Raw genomic sequence first — 6000 nt, 5'->3', positions numbered from 1 at the left:
GGATTACTTAAAGTTTAGGATTACGTATAACAAATTTCATATAAAACTAACCTATGATACCCTAAAGATCATGATTACCTGAACACCATGTTTGAATGCTTCCTTAGGAGAAAAGAGATTCATGAGGGAAAACGTAGTTGATAGTTAAGGGAAAAATAGTTGCAACATAATTTGAAAGGGTTGAGAGAAAGGAAGAAAAATGGGAAGAAAAATGAGAAGGAAAATGAAGTTATGCAGGAAATTGGAGAAAATGTGGGAATGATTTGATTTGTTAGGTTAAACTCCTTATTATAGCCAAGGTTTTGTAACCAAAAAAAGATATTAATTGCTAGTAATATTAAAATGATAAAAATAATTACTAATGGTAATCATGATTATTTTAATTACCATTAATTCATATGTTAACAGTTACAAAAACTAAATAATAAAGAAAATAAATGCAAATATAACCCATAATTTCCTATTAAGGGCAATTAAAGTAATTTTGCCTAGTTATTATGAATGCTACAAATTAACATTATCATTATACTTAAACAATGACAAACTAGTAACGATTAGTAGAAACCAATGTCAACATATAGATACATCAACGCATATTCCTATAACACCACTTTATTTTATGCAAAAGCTAACATGCCTAACATCATACATACATATTAGATTATACACCTTATTATTATTATTATTATTATTATTATTATTATTATTATTATTATTATTATTATTATTTAGGTGATTACAAATGAAAATTCATCTTTTCCTACAAATAGTACCAATGATCAGACCAATGGAAATTGAGCCTAATCATACACGATTGAGCTAGGTATAAGTTTGAGAAATCTGATGTTGTAGCTTGCAAGAACTAGGATTCTTAGTCTTTAAGCGAGATAATATCCTAGGTTGGAGATGATATGACGCAAGTTGGACGATTTGACTTGAACCAAAAGGGTGGGTACCTATAAGACACTCTGACGCTCTAGCCAGTATTAGAGTGAATAAGTATTGTTTATATAAGAAAGATGAATATACATGGATCTTTGCCTTTATATTTATAGTGTGCAACATGACCTCCTTGTAGATTCAACTGTTCATTTTTGTATGATGGTTTTATTGATTTGTCTGCTAATTGGTTCATCCATGAGGTCTTCATAGCTCTCTTTGACATGCCTTATGGTGGGCTACATGGTTAAAACTTAACTGGAAGTTTGTCTACGTCATTCTGACACTGGATATGTAAGGTGGTGACCAGTTTTTAGTTACTCTAATAATTTCGTGGGATGTTGTTCACGCACATCCTACACATATTGTTATGGACCCGTATAAAGGGCCCATAGAATGACAGGCCCAATAAGGGGCAATCCAAGATTCAAATCAAGTATAATTACGGATAGTATCGATCAAGGATACTAATCCTAATACGACAGCGTAGAAGACAGGCCTAGGCCCTTATCAGAGGTACTAAAGGCTCACATCATACTCCCCACAGGTAACCTCTATAAATAAAAGGTAAACTCTAAGGGTACATTATGGTCTCTCTCTTACTGTTATGTTGTCACTGTGCGCACGAACACACCCCTTTGGCGAAAGTCGTTATTAGTTTGTTGTGTGTTGCGACTCGACAAGTGCACCAGTCGTAAAGTTATAAATTGTACTGAGTACGAGATCGTTCCCACGAGGATCAGAATTTCAAGCACTAGTTCGCTAATCGCGTTTTAGTTGGACAATCAAAAGTTGGAATTGAGAGAATTGTAATTGAAGAACTTAAAATTAAAAACAAGTAATAGCATGCAATCAAGAAAATTCAGAATTAAAAAGACAATTGAAAAAGATGATGATTGATTCAAGAATTAAAATAAGCATAGTTAGGGTTTCGACTTCCCCTAATATCCTTGTTATGTTATGAATTAAACAGTCAAGAACCTTTTCTCAATATATTGCCAATCAATTCTATCTAAGTTAATTAGGGCTCAATTCCTTGTTACCCTAAATCTATGTGATCTCAGAAGAACCCTAGTTCCCCGGTTATTCCACAAGAAAACATGCATTAAAATCAAGAATTCCAAGATTGCACAATTACCCTATGCCTGTCCCTAGATCACAAGGATTATGATAAATTTACCAAGTCAGGGTTCATGCACCAACATCCATATTGTCATACAATTCCCCAAAATCATTCTATAAGGAGAAAACTTATAGAAAGCATTAAAGACAGATAAATTTATTCAATTATAAAAAGAAAAGAATTCAGAGACAATTTAATTCATAAACATAAAGATTCAATTGGGTTCTATCTACCCCTAACTACATTAAAATCTAGCCTAGCATACTGAATTCAAAATCAATAGTAAAGAAAAGAGAACCCCAAGCCTCCATTGGTGTGATGTTGACTTGGTTCCTCAGTGTTCCAGCGCTTCGCAACAGGATTCCTCCTTCAGGTCTCTATGTATTTCTCTGGACTTGTGAATTCCTCCTTTGGTCTGACTCCAAGCTCCTTATTTATAGCCATTGGAGTTGTATCCTTCATTGCATCTCTCACCGAATCCGTATTAGATTTGTAGTTGATTCTACAATTGTTTCCTTTTTGCATTTAAGATCTTGTAAATTGGTGACAGATTTTTGACTTTGAATCTTGTTATAATCTTGCTTCAATCTTCCATGAATCTCTTTAAATCAGGTTTGATATGCTTCCGCTTTAATTTCGGATATCAAAATCTTATATCCATTAGAAAATCTCAGTAAATCTTAGTAAATTTTTGCTGTCTGGAACGTGCTTGGGCGCTCAAGCGCGCATATGGCCGCTTGAGCGTGCTTCAGTGCCTCAAATTGTTGTTTCTACCTGCCTGAGCACGCTCGAGCGTGATATTGGGTGCTCGAGCGTGCTCCTCAAGGATAATTTTTTGTCTGCTTGGACGCTGGAGTGTGCTTTGTGCGCTTGAGCGTCCTGGGTTGCTCAATTTGACTGCTTTTCATGCTATGATGCGCTCGAGCGTCCTCTTGTGCACTTGAGCGTGCTCTTCTGGCTCTTAACTTGTAAGATTTTGGCTTCCCTTGGTCCATATTGAGCCGCTACTTCTTCGTCATGATTTCTTTAGCACTTCTTAGCACCATTCTTTGTGGTTTTACCTTCAAATTGCAAATAACATCAAAACGTCAGCTCAATTTCCTATCTTATGACTTATATGTTGTAAAACCTTGAATTCCATGCATTCTATTATATAATTCTTGTATAATTTAGCCTAAAAACTTGCTAAACCAAAGGTTTATCAAACATCCCCAGATTTGAATAGTGTTGTCCTCAACAATTAATCAGAATAAAACTAAGGGATTAGTGAGTAGGAATCCTCAAAAACATGGAATTTGACAGAAATAATTCATCAGAAAAGAAATACTTAAGATCAAAAACAAGGGAGATTTCCTTTAGCACCGCCTCACTAGGATTTCAATTCACTCACGCTCAACTGTTTTGAGGGTTGGTGTTTCACTCATATCCTACTGAATCAGACTACCATAGGCTTGCTCATATTCTAGCTCTCCACAGTAATATTAAAGTATTCAACGGATCAAGATGTCTTTATTCAGGTTGTAACTTGGCCTGGCTGAAGGGAAGGAAAATTTGAAGAAAGGCTTCCAAGATTAAAATCCAGATTTTGAAGAGGAATATATGTAATTGTTTCCAATTTGTCAACAACTTTCTTTTTCTTTTTCGTTCATTCTTCTTTACTTCTTCCTTTCTTTGGACTTTTTTTTTTCTTATTTGTCTTTCTCTTTTCTCAGGATACTCTTCTTTCTTTTCCTTTTACTTTTTTCCTTTTCCGCTTTCTTTTTGAGTAGTTTTCTTTCTCTTTGTTTGATTCTTCTTCCTTCCAACCTTACTCGGCTTTTGCCTTTCTTCTATGTACCCCCACAAAATTCATATATTCAACAATCAACACGTGTCCCTCAATTAAAATCTAAAATTCAATCTCAATTAAGGTGAGGAGTGTATGGATAGTAGCTTATTCATCTTCATAGGTTTTCAAAGAATAACAGGCTTAGGCTCAAAATGGTTTTAACTAAGGAATATCAGTAATGGTTGGCTATTTGGCCATATAGTTTAAAGAAAAACATGCCTCAATCATATCCATAGAATAAATCACATACCAATTCAAGCCAGAAACAAAGCAAGTTCTAGAGTCTTTCATACAGTGGAATGCACACTCAATAAAAATTTTCTGTATAGGCTTAAAACTTCACGGCTATGAATGCACAGTTATTCCCCTAGTCCTTTATCTTAAGCAATTCAATTCTAAAGAAGGTATTCAATCAATATCGATGCTTATTATAAAAATTCAAGTAAGTCATCATCTTGCTTTGAATCAATTATTGATTAAATATCTCCTGCATTTTCATTTAAAACACTGAGAAAACTTTAAAAATTTTCAGAATTTTTATAAAACAGTGGCTTGGGGTTTTTATTAATTAAAACTCTAAAAAAAATCAATTAAATTCAAATTGCATAAAAAGAAGAAAAAGGTTGAGATAGTTCCCTGTACTAGCCAGATGTTCTGTGTATACTTATGAAGTTCCTCGCCAATTAGCATTCCAGCTGACAAGCTGGGCGATTACTATCCCAGATTGCTGTCCTCAGCAACTAATTTAAATCTAAAAAAAATCGCGTGGATAGTATAAAACTAGTTGATTCCTCGTGAAACAACATCAATAAACTATCTGTCAACAGTGCTGAAATACATAATGCAACACAGGGTTATCTCATACCAAAACAACATAATAATCCATGCAAAATAAAACCAAAATAAAGCATAAAAATAAAAAAACAAGGTGATCAGTCATCCATCTCATGGTCCTCAGCATCTCTCACTATGGCTAGTGGCCATCAGTAGCCGGACCTGTGCTAGCTCCTCGCTGCGCAGCATCATAAGCATCCTCCTCCTCGAATCCATCATATGGCTCTGGTTGGAAGGCTGGCAGTCCATCGGGCTGGGTGATACTGAGGTAGCGCAGAATGTGTGCCTGGTAGGCAAGCTGCTGCCTCTGCATATAATGGTTCCTACGCCGGATGAATCCCTCCTGAGTCTCAAGACCATTCGGTCGACTCTCTACTGATCCTCCAGCTGCTTATCCAGAAGCCCCATCTGCCTGGGCTGGTGCACGTCTCACTCTTCTCCGTCTACCTGCCTGGGCTGCCTCTGCTATTAATCCATCCTCCTCTACAGGTTCCTTCAGCTTATCTAAAATCCATTTGGCATTTATGGGAGGTAGCAAGGTAATCTCCCTTCCACCTGTTGTGGGAATCTCTACCCCTGTTGCCTGACACATGTACTGTATCAGAGAGCTATGGCCAATGGATGCCTTTTTGCTGGTGTTGTGGGCCATGTCGTATAGACTTGAAGAGAGGATCCCGGGTAGGTCTATGGGCCTCTCAGTCATAATAGCCCATAGCAATACTGCCCATCTTACTACCACCTCAGTGTGGTTAGAAGAGGGCATGATGTTGCTAACCATAAAATGATACCATACCTTGGTTGGGTTATTCAAGTTCATCAGCCACACTCTCTTAGGACGCTCGTCCTTTATTTTGTCCCACTCTTCACCTAGATTGGTGATGCACTCCAAAATAGGCTTTGCAGCCTCCAATTCATCTTCAACATAATCAATGTTATGGCATGTATTGTGGTATGCACAAGTGGTGACAGATGTTCTGTCACAAAGGGCAGTCTTCAGCAAGTTCTGAATAGAGAGGGAGTCGTACTTGATTTTTTTTCCCCTCACAAAACTTACATACTGCTTTTTGACCCCCTCTTCATGCTCAGTATAAGCATTAGCAAAGAACTCCCGGCAAATATCCTCCCTAGTCACCACTGGCAAGGTGCAGAAGTTTCTCCAACCCCGCCTGGTAATATTGTTGTAGAAATCCGGGTGTTGGCCCATGGTAAGATGGAGGACTTTCTCCTTACGCACTGCATTTCCTAGTATGTGGCCATGGTACCTCTGCTCATGAGC

Source organism: Gastrolobium bilobum, unplaced genomic scaffold (genome assembly GCF_033153095.1).
Source record: "Gastrolobium bilobum isolate Gb01-03AN ecotype WA unplaced genomic scaffold, APGP_CSIRO_Gbil_v1 utg36508, whole genome shotgun sequence".
Lineage (NCBI taxonomy): Eukaryota > Viridiplantae > Streptophyta > Magnoliopsida > Fabales > Fabaceae > Gastrolobium > Gastrolobium bilobum.
Note: the sequence above shows the minus strand (reverse complement) of the source record.